At 47.2% G+C, this 19715-nt stretch overlaps 1 protein-coding gene across 6 annotated transcripts in view; it reads right to left on the reverse strand.

Moving 5' to 3' along the window:
- The window catches only part of LOC105473016 (PDZ domain containing 2), a 480967-nt gene that overhangs the window by 401826 nt on the left and 59426 nt on the right, over nt 1-19715 (reverse strand). The window contains exon 1 of one of the 6 annotated variants that reach the window (XM_071099062.1): nt 6241-7416. The exons of the other annotated variants lie outside the window; for them this stretch is intronic. The gene's annotated coding sequence lies outside the window, so the exon portion shown is untranslated. Of the gene's footprint in view, nt 1-6240; nt 7417-19715 lie in introns of those variants that run through there. 6 annotated transcript variants of the gene reach the window in all.

Consider the following 19715-nt stretch of genomic DNA (forward strand, 5'->3'; position numbering starts at 1 on the left):
CAAGCGAGGAGCTAAGATCACTCAAGTTCTGACTTAATGGCCAGGTAAGCTACTGGCACCATTCTCTGGTAGCAAGGACCCTAGGAGAAGTAGGTTTGGACATGACTGTGGGTTTTAATATGGCAATGATCATGTTATAATAAATATATGTACGCATCTCTTTCCCAGGCTAGACTGCATTCTCCCTGAGGGCAGAGACGGCGATTTAGGCACATCTATATATTCCAGTGACAAGTTTGAAGCATTCATTCAGCACTTATGGAGCAAACATTAACTGAGGGCCTCCCACACACCCAGGACTAGCTCCAATACCACACTGGGTCTAGACTCGCAAAGGCCACACAGAACCGGCACCCAATACACACTGTCTCTTGGATAAATTTTTTTTTTTTTTTTTGAGACGGAGTCTTGCTCTCACCTAGGCTGGAGTGCAGTGGCGCGATCTCGGCTCGCTGCAAGCTCCACCTTCCAGGTTCACGCCATTCTCCTGCCTCAGTCTCCCGAGTAGCTGGGACCATAGGTGCCCGCCACCACGCCCGGCTAATTTTTTGTATTTTTAGTAGAGATGGGGTTTCACCGTGTTAGCCAGGATGGTCTCGATCTCCTGACCTCGTGATCCGCCCACTTCAGCCTCCCAAAGTGCTGGGATTACAGGCGTGAGCCACCGCGCCCGGCTTGGGTAAATATTTTAAAGAATGATCTATTGACTCTTTTTTCTTATCTTCTGTATTCTTAATGTTTTGGCATCTGGGGCCTTGTTGCCTGGGGAGAGACTTCCTCTCCTAGAGCTAGCCAATTCTTAGAGATAACAAACCACTTGCCTTCAGTACACCTTTCATATGGTTTTTTGTTTGTTTGTTTTCTGAGATGGAGTCTCACTCTGTCACCCAGGCTGGAGTGCAGTGGCACGATCTCAGCTCCCTGCAACCTCCCCCCGAGTTCAAGCGATTCTCCGGCCTCAGCCTCCCAAGTAAATTGGGATTACAGGCGCCTGCCACTGCACCCGGCTAATTTTTTTGTATTTTTAGTAGAGATGGAGTTTCACCATCTTGGCCAGGCTGGTCTTGAACTCCTGACCTCGTGATCCACCCTCCTCGGCCTGCCAAAGTGCTGGGATTACAGGCGTGAGCACCGCCCCGGCCACCTTTCGTATGTTAACCGATCAATCAAGAGGCCTTCCTACCTCCTCTCACCGCCACCCACCTCCCCACCAACTACCTCTTTGATGGAACTCTCACACAGAGCCAGCCCCCTGCCCTAATCATTCCAGGGCCAGGTATCAAACCACTGGGGACAGCCCCTGTGCCCCAAAGGCCACTAAAATTATTCAAACTTGCCAATTCTATTTTTTATATTTTTCCGAGACTGAGTCTAGCTCTGTCACCCAGGCTGGAGTGCAGTGGCACAATCTCAACTCACTGCAACCTCTACCTCCTGGATTCAAGCAACTGTCCTGCCTCAGCCTCCCCAGTAGCTGGGGCTACAGGTGCACGCTGCCACGCCCGGCTAATTTTTGTATTTTTAGTAGAGACAGGGTTTCACCATGTTGGCTAGGCTGGTCTCGAACTCCGTCGACCTCAAGTGATCTGCCTGCCTCAGCCTCCCAAAGTGCTGGGATTACAGGTGTGAGCCACCGTGCCTGGCCTACAACAAACTTGCCAATCCTAAACCTGCTTACCCTGCCTTGCCCATTCCTTGCCTCAAAAACCACAATAAAGACATTTCCCCACACTTTCCCCTCAATTTCTTTCTGCCTCCTGACCCAGTGTGTCCAGGTGTGGCCCCGTGTGGTGTTCTAGGCCTCTGTTTCTAAGGATCTGTGAGTATAAGCTTCTTTCTTCATGACAGCCATTTCCATGTCTGTGTCTCTTACCATACCTGATTAAAACAAACCCTGGGTACATTTTAAAACAGATGGCTGAATGTGAATAAGCATTCAGTAACTGTAAATTAACAACTCATTCCTTCCAAGCAGTGCAAAGTACATCCTCTTCAAAAGAGGGAAAGAGGTGTTCGTTCTATCTGTCATTATGTTGAAATTGAATGGAAGTGAGAGAGAAAGCTAGTTTGGGGAGAAGATGGGCCAAATTAATATACAGGCAGTCCCTAATCTACTGTGAGATCATGGATTTGGGGCAAGAATGAAGAGCAAAGAAATAGCAGAAGAGGGGCCTTCTCCATATGCCCTGTAGAGCTTTGCACGGGCTGAGAGAATGCAGGAAGATTCAGTCAATGTTTGCTACATCAAAGTCAAGAATCAACCTTTTCAGGAATGACTTCACAAAAGCCATGTAAACCAACAAAGAGATGAAGGAATCAGCTCTTTTATGGTATCTATTTCTTAATGGTGGCATCAGAAGCTCCCATTAGTCCAGAATGATGAAATGAGGTCGTGGGTACACAAAACATGTGGCACAGTGGCCACAGTGGATCAACAAATTATACTTGTTACTGCTGTTGTTCTTAGCAGTTGGTAAAATGGAGCCTGTGACTAAGTGGCTTTTCTAGTGAACAACTTTTAGGCGACCAGCTACCAAAAAGTCAATAAAATTAATTCATTTGACATTGTGGCTGAGCTACATATAATTTTATCTTCCTTTGATGAGTCTGAATTTACTTTAAGATGTCATCCGGCTTCTAGTATGTCATAAATAACATTAATTGCCTCTGTCTCTTAATGATCACAAAATAGATCCTGATTTATTTGGTTCCTGGATGTGCACAAGGAAACTCAGTGGGGATGCTGGGTGACCCATAGAATCACTAGATCAGGAAGAAGCATGACTTTCCCATGGGGCATCCAAAAACCTATGAACCTTCCCAGGTATGTCAGCCATGGGTGTTTGTCTCCAGGGAAGAACCAATCTAATCTTGAAGAATTAGTTTCTTCAAGAAATTTCTTCTATAAAGCCCTCTACTACAAAGCCCTCTCTACCTGAGACCGGAGAGGAACAGACAGAAGTCAGATGTCTAAGAGTCCTGCCCAAAATTAAGATGTTGACTTTTCCCACCTTGCCCTGTCAACCCATGGACCAACCCAGTTTCCACAGAACCAGGCATTTTATTTCTTTTTCTTTTCTTTTTTTTCTGTCTTTTTTTTTTTTTTTTTTGAGATGGAGTCTCGCTCTGTCGCCCAGGCTGGAGTGCAGTGGCGTTATCTCTGCTCACTGCAAGCTCTGCCTCCGGGTTCACTCCATTCTCCTGCCTCAGCCTCCTGAGTAGCTGGGACTGCAGGCGCCCACCACCATGCCTGGCTAATTTTTTTGTATTTTTAGTAAAGACGGGGTTTCACAGTGTTAGCCGGGATGGCCTCAATCTCCTGACCTCATGATCTGCCCGTCTCCGCCTCCCAAAGTACTGGGATTACAGGCCTGAGCCACCGCACCCGGCCCCAGGCATTTTATTTCTTAGAAATAAAGTAACATAAATTATGTGTCTGTTTCTTAACATTATCTCTAGGGACTTTATGCGCCCAAATAGATGAACTCAAATAGAGCAGTACATGACTCAAAAGAATTCTGCCAAATCCACTTTCTCAATTTTGAGCTGCAGATACGGGATTATAAGCACCAGATAAACATTAGCTCTCCAGCAGCAAAAAGAAACAAAACCTTTCCTTGGACGGTATGAGGTTGCATAATAGGGATGCTTGATGACCTGTTCCCATTCCCATAACACCGCCAAAAGTTTCTCCTGCCTCCTCAATGATACTATTTCCCTCTCTAGAGTCTTTAAACATCCCCCATCCATCTACCAGAATATTGATGGAAGTATCTACATGATCATTCAAACAACAAGGACTGTGGAAGCCTAGACACAGTGGAACCCACAGATACAGCATTAGGAATCACTCATGCATTAGCCCTGGTTGCCTGACAACCGCAACTGGAACCAGCCTCTGGGGGTAGCTGACCCACAGTTCTGCTTCAGCCTTAGCTGGCCACCCTTATTTCCAATCCAGTAAACTTCCCTGGTAAAACTTACTGAGCCAACCTAGTGGCTACAAACCTATTTCCATCATCGATGCCTGTTTGCAGGGAAAGACAGATTCAATATATTCAAATCTTCTGATACCTGTCTTTAGTTACTGCCATTCAGGAGAAATGCCAGTGTACTTACTGGGTATCAGAAGGATGGATACCATCTCAGACCATTTGTGTTACTATAAAGGAATATCTGAGGCTGGGTGATTTATAGAGAAAAGAGGTTTATTTGGCCCATGGTTCTGCAGGCTATACGAGAAGCATGGTGCTGGCATCAGCATCTGGTGATCAAGATGCTTCTGCTCATGGTAGAATGAAAAGTGGAGTAGCCAGGCGTGGCGGCTCATGCCTGTAATCCCAGTGCTTTGGGAGGCCAAGGCAGGTGGACAATCTGAGGTCAGGAGACCAGCCTAGCCAACATGGTGAAACTCCTTCTCTATTAAAAATACAAAATTAGCTCTGTGTGGTGGCACGCGCCTGTAGTCCCAGCTACTCGGGAGGCTGAGGCAGAAGAATCACTTGAACCTAAGATTGCACCACTGCACTTCAGCCTGGCGAACAGAGTGAGACTTTGCCTTTAGAAAAAAAAAAGGGGGGGGGGCTGTCATGTAGAGATCACATGGTGACAGAAGAAGCAAAAGAGAGGGGAGAGAGGTGCCAGGCTCTTTTTAACAATCAGCTCCCACAAGAACTAATAGAGGAAGAACTCACTATTACCACAAGGACAGCACCAAGCCATTCATGATGGATGCACCTCCATGACACCAACACCTCCAGTTAGGCCCAACATTAGGGATCAAATTTCAACATGAGATTTGCAGGGCGCAAATATGCAAACCACAGCAGATACCAAGAAATATTCTTGATTTCAATTATCAAGCAGCCTAATTGGGAATAATTAGTATGCAGATGAAAAGATAATTAACAATGCACGGTAGTATCTCACGGGGGAAAATCACTTAGCCCAAGGTTATAGAAATCCAGAAGCTAGGGTCCTCCAGCAGAGCCTGGAGAAGGAGGCAGACCTCGAAGGCCAGGGAGGCTGCAGGCAGTCGCTGAGAAGGAAGCCAGCCCTGCAAACGGGGCATATGGGAAAACATGGCAAATGTTAAGGCCAATGAATATACCTGTCTCCCTGCTGGTGAGACCACAGCATGATCAGACCCAGGTATGGAATAAATCTAAACGGCACAAGGCCACTCCTCAATTCCATACCCAAGAGAAACATGACCAGTCCATCGTGGCACTAAAGCTTGACATGGTCTCAGAATCCTTCTCAACACTGTGGTCCAGGCAGCCATAGTCAGAGTTAGCAGATCACTGGGTCAGAATTATTTACTATAGAATGCAAGGAACAAAGAAGGCTCATGTTGGGTACATCTCACTCCTGCAGTCAGGAGTTTTGATCTTCTGGCACAGTTAGGCTAACACCCTTGCACATGCAAAGACCCTCTGGCATCATTACCCTCCATTGCCCTTAACGCGACCCCAGACTCCAAATCCTTTTCCAGCTTTATCCTCAAAGACAGCTGCCTTCAATTCCTGCGCTCTTCTGTGCACACACGTCACTTCCCTATCGAGAGGCAAAGTGTATTCCTCCACTCCTTTCAATCTGAGCTACTCTGTGGCTGCTCGGCCAATGGAATATGGCAAAAATGCACCATGCCATGTGGGTCCTAACCTTTAGAAGAATTAGCAGCTTTGCTTACTCTCTCTTGGGAGCCATGAGTTGCCATGTAAGAAATCTAGCGACCCCACTCAAGAGGCCACCTGGAGAGACAGGATGGAAAAGGAGAGGCCCTGTGACTATAGGGAGAAAGAGAGAGAGGGAGAGAGAGAGAGAGAGAGAGAGAGAGAGAGAGAGAGAGAGAGAGAGAGAGAGAGACAGGCCCAGCCATCGCAGTGCCCCAGCTGAACCCAGTCATCCAGCTCCTCATTGCCAAGGTCTCTGACCTGAGAGCAAAACATTCCTAGGACTTCTGGACCAGCCCAGACATGAGCTGAATTCCACCAAGAAACCTGAGTCAATGCCATGTGAGGCAGGGAACTGACCCACCAAATTCTCCCCAAATTCCTGGCCCAAATAATCATAAGCAATAAAATAACTATTCTCTTAAGCCGCTGAGTTTGGAGTGGGTTGTACTGCAGCAACAGATAACCAGGATGATCTGTTCACAGGACCCATTCCACGGCAACTATAAGTGCTCCTCAGGGCTCTGGGTTCTCACACTGATCCCTGCAAGTGCCCTGGCCTTACCATGTCCAACCTGAGTCAGGGACCTGCATCCTGGACCGAGACGCCACACTTCTGATCACCCACAGCCTAGCCCTCAGTTCACCACCAACTTCCCTCTTTTAAGCTGACATGTACAATTTCTCAAGAACTCAAGTTAATTACCGACTTCCAGACTCAAAGGTTCCAAGTGTTGTCTATTTGTTATTCTATTTTTAAAGAATACAAAGGGCAAACTCCCCCTCCTTCTAAGGCTGGTGCCTTTGAGAGCTGCAGCCAGTGACTGGCTCAGATTCACAAAGGCAAGCCTGCAGGCCTGCAGCAGATAACCCTCACACTGCTCCAGCCACGGGCAATCATGGATCGGGGAGGGGCTTGTCGTGCTGAAGTTTTCGGTGGCCCTCCAGTTCACAGGTTCCATCTGGCTCATTTTATAGATGAGGACACTGAGGCTTGTCGGGGAGGCATGGCTAGTTCAGGGTCACAGAGGAAGTGGGTGGAGACCGCAGCAGACACCCACCCTGAGTCACAGTTCAGGAGTGACCGCTACCTCCCTCCACCTCTCTGCACCGACAGCTCCAGGGAAATGCTTCTTTTGCACACGCTCCAGCTTGTGCGTGTCCTTTAAAGTCCCCCTTGGCTTAAGCCACATGTGCAGTCAAGCATAGACTTGCTTCTGCTTTGGGGTCTTTATGCAGGAACTCACTGAAAAGCTCCCCCTAGGTAAGAAGAGCAAAGAGACCCTCTCCTCTGTTTTTAACTTTCCTTCCCATCCCCTGACACACATATACACAGTAGCTCGGGGTACAGTACGTGTTCTGGTTTAGTAGTGTGCACATGGACCCTCTGCCCTTTAATTAAGTTGGATGGCAAATTCTGGTGCAAAGCCACAAGGAATGAGCCTTGCTGGTTTTGTTTTAGGAAGAAGGGCAGTCCAGATCCCTTTACCAATATCAATCCATGATGAACATCTGGCACGGACCCTGGTGTCTACAAATGCCTTTAGCTGCTCTGACCCCAGCTTGAATGCTAAGGCTTGGAGGCATCCCAGAGAGACTCGGCAGCTGGCAAGAGCTTCTCAAACAACAGTTACTATCACAAGGCATGGCTGGAAATTGTTGCAACATGTACTTTTTTGTGTGTCTTTTTTCTTTTTACAACATGCATTTTTTATTTTTTATTTCTTTTTTTTTTTTGAGACAGAGTCTCGCTGTGTCTCCCAGGCTGGAGTGCAGTGGCGCGATCTCGGCTCACTGCAAACTCCGCCTCCCGGGTTCACGCCATTCTCCCGCCTCAGCCTCCCAAGTAGCTGAGACTACAGGCGCCCGCCACCACGCCCGGCTAGTTTTTTTTTTTTTTTTTTTTTTGTATTTTTAGTAGAGACGGGGTTTTACCATGTTAGCCAGGATAGTCTCGATCTCCTGACCTCGTGATCCACCCGCCTCGGCCTCCCAAAGTGCTGGGATTACAGGCTTGAGCCACCGCGCCGGTGCATGCCTGTAATCCTAGCTACTTGGAGGCTGAGGCAGGAGAATCGCTTGAACCTGGGAGGTGGAGGTTGCAGTGAGCCAGGATTGCGCCATTGCACTTCAGCCTGGGCAACAAAAGCAAAACTCCCATCTCAAAAAAAGAAAAAAAAGAATAGAGATATAAGAGGCTACCTCATTAGGTTGTTGTGGAAATTAAAGGAGATAACCTGTTTGCAAAGCACCTAGTACAGTGTCTGTCGTGGAGGAAATCTTCATTTAAATGCTTCTATTTAAATGCTTCATTTAAATGCTCATACAACGAGCATTTTTTATTTTAAATGAAGATTTCCTCCACGACAGACACTGTACTAGGTGCTTTGCAAACAGGTTATCTCCTTTAATTTCCACAACAACCTAATGAGGTAGCCTCTTATATCTCTATTCTTTTTTTTCTTTTTTTGAGATGGGAGTTTTGCTTTTGTTGCCCAGGCTGAAGTGCAATGGCGCAATCCTGGCTCACTGCAACCTCCACCTCCCAGGTTCAAGCGATTCTCCTGCCTCAGCCTCCAAGTAGCTAGGATTACAGGCATGCACCACCACACCCAGCTAATTTTGTATTTTTAGTAGAGACGGGGTTTCTCCATGTTGGCCAGGCTGGTCTCGAACTCCTGATCTCAGGTGATCCACCCGCCTCGGCCTCCCTAAGTGCTGAGATCACAGGCATGAGCCACCATGCCTGGCCATATCTCTATTCTTTATAGATGAGGAAACTAGGGGTCAAAGAAGCCAGAAACAAGCTCAAGGTGACCAGCAAGCTGCAGAGTCGGAATTTGGATAGAAGTTCAGCCAACTCCAAAATCCAAGTTCTGCATGGATTTTGCACTAATGACACTGATTTATCAAAACTTTATTTAGTACTACAAACCTGCACTAATTTACTTACACTTATCTCCACATCATTCACTAGTGTAATTCATGTCAAATACGCAAAACTGTCACCCATGTGACAGCCTCAGAGTGCTACTGGGATCACAGAAATACAGTCCAGCAACCAAAGAGGAAGTTCAAGTAGTTTATGCTCTCTACATGTATTTTTCAAACTAAATTTTGTGGATCAGTTATTTTTCTTCGAATTCCCTTTTACCTCTAAGCCACTTCCTTCACGGGTTCTTCACTTTTCAAAAATTTTTTTTTTTTTTTTTTTTTGAGATGGAGTCTCGCTCTGTCGCCCAGGCTGGAGTGTAGTGGCCGGATCTCAGCTCCCTGCAAGCTTCACCTCCCGGGTTTACGCCATTCTCCTGCCTCAGTCTCATGAGTAGCTGGGACTACAGGCACCCGCCACCTCGCCTGGCTAGTTTTTTGTATATTTTTTTTGTAGAGACAGGGTTTCACCGTGTTAGCCAGGATGGTCTTGATCTCCTGACCTTGTGATCCGCCCGTCTCGGCCTCCCAAAGTGCTGGGATTACAGGCTTGAGCCACCGCGCCCCGCCGGCTTTTCAACATTTAGCCCCAAATCTCCTCAACATAGGAACAGAGTTAGGGGCAAGAAGCCGCTCCCCCGTGCACACTCTCCAAAAGTGGCTCCTTTTCAACCAGTTTTTAGAGAAATGTGTTGATACAATTTTCTTTCTTTCTTTTTTGAGACGGAGTCTCACTCTGTCTCTCAGGCTGGAGTGCAGTGGCGCGATCTTGGCTCACTGCAACCTCTGCCTCCCAGGTTCAAGCGATTTTCCTGCCTCAGCCTCCCAAGTAGCTAGGATTACAGGCATGCTCCACCATGCCAGGCTAATGTTTGTATTTTTAGTAGAGACGGGGTTTCACCATGTTGTCCACGCTGGTCTCGAACTCCTGGCCTCAGGTGATACACTTGCCTTGGCCTCCCAAAGTGCTGGGATAACAGGCGTGAGCCACCGCACCCAGCGGACATGACTTTATGGCCTTGGAGAAGATACTGAAGGAAGCTTGGTGAAGTCAAAGCCCTAGAGTTATGGGAGGAGGTGCTTCTTCTGAACCCACATTTCCCTATGATTCAAGTTGTGCTGAAGAGAAAAATGGCCCAGGACACACCTTAGCTCTCACCTTCTCTCTCGTTTTGTTTTTTTTTTTTTTTTCTGAGACAGGGTCTTAGTCTGTCACCCAGGCTGGAGTGCACTGCCATAAGGCTCACTGCAGCCTTGACCTCCTGGGCTCAAACTGTCCTCCTGCCTCAGCCTCCATATAGCTAGGATCACAGGTGTGCACCACCATGCCCGGCTGAGTTTTTGCTTTTCTGTAGAAATGGCGGGGGGGTCTCATTTTGTTGCCCAGGCTGGTCTTGAACTCCTGAGCTCAAGCAGTCCTCCCACCTCAGCCTCCCAAAGTGCCTAAGCCACAGCAACTGGCCTTATCATCATAATAATTTAAAAATAATTGTTGAAGGCCGGGCATGGTGGCTCACACCTGTAATCCCAGCACTTTGGGAGGCTGAGGTGGGAAGACCACGTGGTCAGCAGTTTGAAACCAGCCTGGCCAACATGGTGAAACCCCGTCTCTACTAAAAATACAAAAATTAGCCAAGTGTTGTGGTGTGTACCTGTAATCCCAGCTACTCGGGAGGCTGAGGCAGGAGAATTGCTTGAACCCAGGAGATGGAGGTTGCAATGAGCCAAAACTGTGCCATTGCACTCCAGCCTGGGTGACAGATTGAGACTTCATCTCAAAAAAACAAAACAAAAACCAAAAAAACAAAAAAATAAAACAAAAACATTTGCTAAAAACTACCTAGGCCATCAAGATCCAAGTTGCAAAGAAAAGAAAACATACTGGGCTTCCCTTAATGGGTTATCAAAGCAGCACACAGTTAGTCCTGAGCTGAAGGTGACCCTAAATTGACTTTGGCCCAATCCCACGTGAAATTCTAGTCTCAGACCATCGTGTTGCACAATTCTAGGGAGCTCTATTCATTATGTAGAGGAGGTGAATTTTACTTCCCTCAATTGGTCAGTGCATAATGTACATGGTGACCCAACTTTACAAAGAATTGGTGATTTTCAGAAATAGCATTTCCCCTTAGGACAAAACAGAAGCATCAGTTTCTCTTTAAAACTTTGAGACCTTTGGATGATCTTCAGTGGATGCACAGTGAAAAAAGAAAGAGCCAGCTCTGGGGGCTACAGAAGTCAGTTGAGAAATAAGCATTTGGCCAGAAGACAGCCAAAGAAAAACAAATGGCCAGGCTCCCGCCACGTGGCCCCTCTCCTAGGACACTGGTTTCCCATGGGCTATTTATGGTTAGAACCAGATGCTGTCAATGAGGGGTATGCAGTGACCACTGCTATCCCCCCACCATCTATTCCCGCGGTGTACAATTTTAATTTATAATTGTGGGTGAGTCATATATATGCTCGGAAGGGGGCAGGGAAGGGCCACGGATTTAGATAAATAGGCTGCAAAAGATACAGTGAAAAACGCCAGACCAAAATTGAAGAGACTGGACTTGATCGGTTCAACTACATGGGTGTGCCCTTCCTGCCTCCCCCAACCTAGTATTGTTACATCTCTCTTGAGAATGAGGGCCCGGGAGCTGCTGTTACTATCAAGGTGGATGTGAGACAGCTCTCACATATTTCCGAACAGAAAAGGAGCATCTCAGAATTGGTAATGCTTCAAGTCTCTTCTACCACGCCTGTAATCCCAGCATCTTGGGAGGCTGAGGCGGAAGGATCACTTGAGGCCAGGACTTCGACACCAGCCTGGACAATATAAGGAAACTCTTGTCTCTAAAAATAAGACAAAAATCACCTGAACCTGGTAGTCTCAGCTACTCAGGAGGCTGAGACAGGAGGATCGTTTGAACACAGCAGTTGAAGCTACAGTGAAGTATGATTGCATCACTGTGCTGCAGCCTGGACAACAGAGTGACGCGCTCCCCCTCAAAAAAAAAAAAAAAAAAAAAAAGGCAAGTTCACATTTGCAGGACTCTCCATGTGGGTGTGGCGCTATCTTTCTACACAGACTGTATTACTCACATTAGCCATAATGAAATACCACAGACTGGGTGATTTGTTGCAGAAATTTACTTCCTCCACAGTCCTGAAGGCTAAAAGTCCAAGATAAAGACGTTGCCAGGGCTCGCTTCTGGTGAGGCCACTCCTCCTGGCTCGTCACTTTCTGCTGTGCCTTTCTTCTGCTCATGAGCAGAAAGACAGCAAGCTCTGGTTTCTCTACCTCTTCTTACAAGGACAGCAGTCTTACTGGATGAGGACCCCACCCTTAAGATCTGACTTTACCCCCTTAAAAGCCCTATCTCCAAACACGGTCACACTGGGGGTTAACGCTTCAACAAATGAATTTGCAAAGAGGCAGGTATAATTCAATTCAAAACAGAGGTTGTAGGTCTAGGAAGGAAATGACAGGATTGCTTTTTTTTTTTTTAAGATAGAATCTTGCTCTGTTGCCAGGCTGGAATGCAGTGGCACAATCTCAGCTCACTGCAACCTCCACCTCCCAGGTTCAAGCAATTCTACCTTAGCCTCCGTAGCAGCTGGGATTACAGATACCTGTCACCACGCCCAACTAATTTTTGTATTTTTAATAGCGATGGGGTTTCACCATGTTGGCCTGAATGGTCTCAATCTCCTGACCTTGTACTCCATCCTCCTCGGCCTCCCAAAGTACTGGGATCACAGGTGTGAGCCACACTCTCAGCCTGCTTTTGCTTTTAAATAACTCTGCCCAGACTCTCTTTCGTAGCTGCTCACCGTGCTCCTGGCTCCAGTCAAGAGGCTCCTCCTCACTCACCACATCCCTACCAGCCAAACCCTGCTTCTCTGCCTCCTCTGTGCACCAGCCCCTACTGCCCATACCAGTCCTGCCCTTTGCAATAGATGCCCATCTCTCTTAGATATAACCTGGCCCAAACCTGTCCCCACTGACTACTAAACCTGAACCTTACTCATAAACTGAGGCCTTTGCTGAACCTATTACTCCATGTGGTTTGTTTACAAGGAACTCAAAACTCAAAACTACATCTGGCCACTTAGCAATGTACACTGTGTGCCCGGAATTAGAAGGTTCTTGGTCTCCTTGACTTCAAGAACGAAGCCGTGGACCCTCGAGGTTGAGCGTTACAGCTCTTAAATAAGGTAAGTCCGCAGTTTCTTCCTTCTGGTCAGTTCATGGTCTCGTTGGCTTCAGGAGTGAAATTGCAGACTTTCATGGTAAGTATTATACAGTTCTTAAAGCACCACTCCTGGAGTTGTTCGTTAAGGTTCGTGGTCTCACTGGCCTCAGGAGTGAAGCTGCAGACCTTCGCAGTGAATATTACAGATCACAAACGCCTCGCGGACAGCTCACAAACGCTGCACAGACCCAAAGAACCAGCAGCTCCAAAATTCGTTGCAAAGAGTAAAAGAACAACCCACCCACACTGTGGAAGGACACCCGACCAGTTTACCACTGATTGGCTAGGGCAGCCTGCTTTTATTCCCTTATCTGACCCCACCCACATCCTGCTGATTGGTCCATTTTACAGAGAGCTGATTGGCCTATTTTACAGAGAGCTGATTGGTCCATTTTACAGAGCGCTGATTGGTCCATTTTACAGAACGCTGATTGGTCCATTTGACAGCATGCTGATTGGTCCATTTTGACAGCATGCTGATTGGTGCATTTACAATCCTTTAGCTAGACACAAAGCGCTAGAAGAGTTCTCCAAGTCCCCACTAGGTTAGCTAAATACAGAGTACTGATTGGTGTATTCCTGATTGGTGTATTTACAATCCCTTAGCTAGACATAAAAGTTCTCCAAGTCCCCACTAGACTGGGGAGCCCAGCTGGCTTCACCTAGTGGATCCACACAGGGGCTGCAGGCAGAGCTGCCTGCCAGTCTGGATCCGCGCCTGCACTCCTCAGCGCTTAGGTGGTCGATGGGGACTGGGCACCACAGAGCCGGGGGCAGCCGAAGCTCCGGCGGTGTGGGAGCCCACCTCGGAGGGGGCCGCTAGGACATGGCCCGCTGCTGGTCCCGAACCTTGCCCCGTGTGGAGGCAGCTGAGGCCCGACGAGAATTCCAGCGGGGTGCATGCAGGCGGGCAGTGCTGGGGGACCCGGTGTAACCTCCGCAGCTGCTGGCCCGGGTGCTAAGCCCCTCATTGCCCTGGGCCCGCCGTGCTGGTGGCCGGGGCTCCGAGTGGCCTGCGAGAACTTGTGCTGGCTTGTGAGCCGCAGGCAGCTGCGGTTGCCCCCGCGCCTCTCCTTCCACACCTCCAGGCAAGCAAAGGGAGCCGGCTCCGGCCTCAGCCCGCCCAGAGAGGGGCTCCCACAGTGCAGTGGTGAGCTGAAGGGCTCCTCAAGTGCTGCCAGAGTGCATGCGGAGGCTGAGGAGGCGCTGAGAGTGAGGGCTCTACCACATTGTCACCCCTCAACAGGACCATATAGCAAACATCTTGGCCACCTCATTCATTCATTCAACAAATATTTATTGAACACCTACTATATTCAGCCATTAATCCAGTTGTGTGGGATCCATCAGTGAATAAAACCAGCAAAGAATCCTTCCCCTCATAGAGGTTTTTTTGGTGGTGGTGGTGTTTTGAGATGGAGTCTCGCTCTGTCGCCTAGGCTAAAGTACAGTGGTGCGATCTTGCCTCACTGCAACCTCCCTCCCGGGTTCAAGCAATGCTCCCTGCCTCAGCCTCCTGAGTACCTGGGATTACAGGCACCCGCCACCACGCCCAGGTGGTTTTTGTATTTTTCAGTAGAGACAGCGTTTCGCCATGTTGGTCAGGTTGGTGTTGGGATTCATCACCTCAGGTGATCCACTCGACTCAGCCTCCCAAAGTGCTAGGATTATAGGCGTGAGCCACCACGCTTGCCCCCCCCCCATAGAGTTTACATTCTTCCCATCCTATTCTTCCTGTTCATACTTTCCCTTTGCCCTGATTTCTTCCATTTCTAAAATATTTATTGTCCTGTGTCCATTTCAGTCATACTGTATTTGACAGTATTTCCAATCTTATTATACTAATCTATAACTTAAGGTACTGTATATTTTTTGTAAGGGTCTAATTGCCTTTAACAATAATTAGATGGAGTTACTGTAAGAAATAAATCACATATATGAAATACCAAGCACATTGTAGGAGCTCAACACAAGGCAGTTTTCTGTTTTTTTAAATCTTAGATATTTAAGACAAACCTCAAATTCTATCTCTGTCTAGGAGTCTTTAATGGCACCAGAAAATAAAAGGAATTTCTCTTTGTTTTCTATCTTCTCTTAGTACCAATTCATCCACCATGTTGACACCCTGTTACAGTCTTTCATAAATTATTCTCTATTTCTCTCCCGTGTGTGTATCAGGCTTCCTTGGGAGTAGATAGTAAACTTCCAGAGGGAACAGAGCCAGGTGTGTGTGTGTGTGTGTATACATGTATTTTTTGAGATGGAGTCTCACTCTGTCGCCCAGGCTGGAGTGCAATGGCACAATCTCGGCTCACTGCAACCTTCGCCTCCTAAGTCCCAGTGATTCTCCTGCCTCAGCCTCCCAACTAGCTGGGACTACAAGCATGTGCCACCACACCTGGCTAATTTTTGTATTTTTAGTAGAGACGGGGTTTCACCATGTTGGCCAGGTTAGTCTTGAACTTCCAGCCTCAAATGACCCACCCTCCTCGGCCTCCCAGAGTGTTGGGATTACAGGCGTGAGCCACTGTGCCCAGCCAATATTCATAATTTGCACAATACAATCCAGGTTTCCGTAAGAGCTGAAGTAATGTGCATTCTTTCATTCTCACTCTCTATTTTATTTTTAAGATCTGGCCCTCTTTGCCAAACAATACCAGTTTTCTTAACTTAGGTGAGGGGAGTTGTGCATTTAAAAGGTAATTTGATTTACATTGCTAGAACACATTCATCATCTAGCATGGGGAAAAAGGCAACGATAGTTCCAACAAAAGAAACATTTCATGTAATTCAGAGCAAAGGGCAAGAATATTACAGTATTTTCTATAATAGGAAAAATCTGCAGTCACAATATTTGAGGAAAAGAGCACTATTTAAGTCAACTGTGGCGCATCCACTGGATGGATGCACTTATGATTTTAAAGAAACACATTTTGAAGGATCCTTACTGAAATAAGAATGTGCTGTTTGTTGTGGGAAAGGCAGTATGTGAAATGCAGACTATGATTCCAGTGTTATAGACATTCTATTTACATGTATACATACACTCAGGAAAAAAAGATTTGGAAGAAATGTCTTAGAAATGAACAGTATTGGCCCGGCACAGTGGCTCATGCCTGTAATCTTGGCACTTTGGGAGGCTGAGGGCAGATTGCTTGAGCCCAAGAGTTTGAGACCAGCCTGGGCAACATGGTGAAACCCTGTCTGTATCAAAAATACAAAAATTAGCCAGCCATGATGGTGGATGCCTGTAGTCCCAGCTACCAAGGAGGCTAAGGAGGGAGGACTGCTTGAGCCTGGAAGGTTGAGGTTCCAATGAGTTATGATCGTGCTACTGCACTCCAGCTTGGGTGATAGAGCAAGATCTTGTCTCAAAAAAAAAGAACAGTATCTATGGGTGGCAAAATTATTTATAAAAATTTACTTCATGTTTATACAGTGATTTCTTTTACAATCAGGAAAAAAGAACACATCTTGTGTTGAAAACTGAAGTCAAAGAAGGACCTCTAGGCACCACTTTGGGACAGGCGCTGCATTGGGCAATGTGAGAATGACCAATTATCCTCCTTGGGGTCTGGCTTTTACCCCAGGCGCTAGCATGCAGAAAGTATTCCCTTAAGCCAGAGGGATACATTTATTTCTCTCTTTTTTTTTTTTTTTTGTTAAAGTTCTGGGATACATGTGCAGAATGTACAGGTTTATTACATCGGAATACATGTGCCATGGGTTTGCTGCGCCCATCAACCCGTCATCTAGGTTTTAAGCCCCTCATGAATTAGGTATTTGTCCTAATGCTCTCCCTCCCCTTGCCCCCAACCCCTGACAGGCCCCAGTGTGTGATGTTCCCCTTCCTGTGTCCATGTGTTCTCATTGTTCAACTCCCACTTATGAGTGAGAACATGCGGTGTTTGGTTTTCTGTTTCTGTGTTAGTTTGCTGAGAATGATGGTTTCCAGCTTCATCCATGTCCCTGCAAAGGGTAAGAGCTCATTCTTTTTTATGGCTGCATATTATTCCATGGTGTATATGTGCCACATTTTCTTTATCCAGTCTATTATTGATGGGCATTTGGGTTGGTTCCCTAAAGCACTCTGTAATTTAGGCTTTCCACAAAATCCAATGGCCGCTCTTTACAATTAAGGCAAAAGCTTCTCTGAAAATAAAAAGTGCTTTGTTCTTCCCATTCAGAGAGCATGAAGCCCAGTGCTCTTCTATGTATGAGTGGAGCTGAGAAGACCAGCTGGTGACCAGTGGTCACTCCCAAGAGCAAACAGGGAGGGCCACAGGAAGGAAAGCAAATGTGAGGGCAGAGGCCATCCTCAGCCAGGCCCTCTCCCCTGCCCCAGCAGACTGAGGATGGAATTCATAGCTCCCTGATTCCCCCCAGCCAGCAGCCACGGCAGTATTTTTAACAAGGCATAAAACTTGCAATTCTATTAAAAACACATGTCTCTTGTTTCAAAGTACTGTTAGCAACAGCCACTGATAGTCCGTAAACACACCATCAACCAGGGAACACACTCATTCGACTGAGTCTCAAATGCTGAGTATTAAATGTTTTACAAACAAACACTGGGTCTTCTAGCTGGAAGAGATTTCGAGATAATCTTCGGGCTATCTCTCTGTCTTCTAGAGACTGTTCAACCTGCTTGAAAACACTAACCATTCCTATTTTCACCATTTCTCAAAGAGAAGAGAGAAGATCAGTAGGGCAGACTTTTTAACGGCAGGGTGGGGGGAAGGAACCACAGAGTGGGCAAAATGGAACCCGAGGCCTGGAAGGCCCGACTTCTGCCCTTAGATCCATCATCGTCAATGCATGTCCTTGGGAAGTCTATGGGCACCTTTAAAATAAAGAGAGAACTGGACTGGTTGAACTCTCAGGTCCAAGGCCTAAGGTGGGGAACTTGAGCCCTGCTATGTTAAACCCAGCTTTAAATCTCTTTCCCCACTTAACAGCTATAGTAGTTTAACTTGTCTAAGACTTAGTTTTGCCATGTGTACAGCAAAGGAAAACAATGATGCCTCCCTCATGGGATGCCTTAAAGATTATATGAGACAAAGAAAAAAAAATGCCTCTAACAAAGGGCTTGGCATATAAAGCTCCGTAACTCTCATCCCCTCTCTACTTCCAAGAATGCTGCCATGAAGCCCATGAGAAAGTAAATATGAAGAACAAATGAGCCAGGGTTGGGGGTGTTGGGGATGGAGAGACAGCCAGCAAATCACTGAGAACTGACTGTGTATCTACAAGTGGCAGTTGCTGCAGGAACACAGGCCATGTGGCTGCTTAGAAGCCAGTTCCATGCACACAGATTATCAGGCATTTAAATGTTTCCCCTCAAATCCTGATGTCTGAGGTGGAGGGGAAAGTAGGGAGGGAACCTCCAGATCAGATATTTTAGACTCCAGGAAAGGAAACAGAAAGCTCTATTTATCTGGGCTCCCCAGCTTGCTAATTAACTTACGGACTGGAAACTATTCTCATGTGTCGGAGTCTGCACATCTTCTTGTTATTAGAGAAACATCTGCTCATTATCCCCATGGTTTCCGAATGTGAGAGAGAACCAGAGTTGTGTTCCCAGATGCAAATGTGCGGCATCAAAGCTGCCTCGGGGACTGGTGGCCCCATGCAGAGTGTGGGGCTTCAGGAGATTAGAGGTAGTGGATTAGAACAGGCAGTGGGTTTTGTAAATAAAACAGGAAGAAGGCTTTCATGTCTGAGGATGCCGAAGGGATTGTGACTAAAAAAACACCTGTGTGTATAGCTAGAGGTCTCCCATTGAACAGGTCAGGAAAAAGGACTTCTCAGCCAGGCGCAGTGGCTCATGCCTGTAATCCCAGCACTTTGGGAGGCTGAGGTGGATAGATCAATTGAGTTCAGGAGTTCAAGACCATCCTGGGCAACATGGCACGTCTCTACAAAAAAATACAAAAAAATTAGCTGGGCATGGTGGCACACGCCTGTAATTCCGGCTACTTAGGGGGCTGAGGTGGGAGAATCACTTGAACCTGGAAGGTGGAGGGTGCAGTGAGCCAAGATTGTGCTACTGCACCCCAGCCTGGGGTGTAAGACTCTGTCGCAAAAAAAAAAAAATTTTTTTTTTCCAGGCCTGCCCCCTTTCCACATAAAATTCAGGTTTTAGCCATTGGACAAATATTCATGGAGGATCGATCCACTGTGTGCTCAGCACTGGGTCTGTACAACAGCTCAACCCCGGAGACTGGAGACTCAGATGTCAGATGGCAAGTGGCTCCAGCACTAGAAGCACACCTGTCCCCACTCAGGCGCAGGCAGAGGCAGCCTGTGCTTCAGCAGACGACTGTATCCTGTGGACAGAGGGACTGGGAAGAAGACAGCCCCCTGGGAGATGGGAGCCCAGGCTCAGAGATGCCTAGCTCCTGACATTGGCAAGAACTCCCTTCTTTTTCCCCCTCCCAATCTAAGGTCACCAAGTCTCCTGGTCTACCCAGGTCTGAAAGGTTTCCTGGGATGTGGGACCCTCCTATGCTAATTCCATGGCAGTCCTGACAAACTAGGATGAGCTGGTCACCTTAAAATGTCCCATCCCTTTTCCTCCTCAGCCACGTAATGATTTCACTCTTCCCTCATTGGGAAACTGTTATCAAACAGCTTACCATTTCTTCATGCCTTCGTTTCTGTATCTGTAAAAGGGAAAGGCTATAAGACTTTCTTTCACAGGGACGTTGGGAATCTTAGCGGGCAGGGCCTTGCAGGGAATGTGGCAACCCTGGCCTGAACAAACTGCACACAAGGATGAGACGGGGCCACCTAAATAAAAGGACTGAGAGCAGGACATGGGTGAAGGAGAAAAGAAGCAGGGACATAGGAAGGGAAAAAAGGGAGA

The sequence above is a fragment of the Macaca nemestrina genome, chromosome 6 (assembly GCF_043159975.1).
Source record: "Macaca nemestrina isolate mMacNem1 chromosome 6, mMacNem.hap1, whole genome shotgun sequence".
Taxonomy (NCBI): domain Eukaryota; kingdom Metazoa; phylum Chordata; class Mammalia; order Primates; family Cercopithecidae; genus Macaca; species Macaca nemestrina.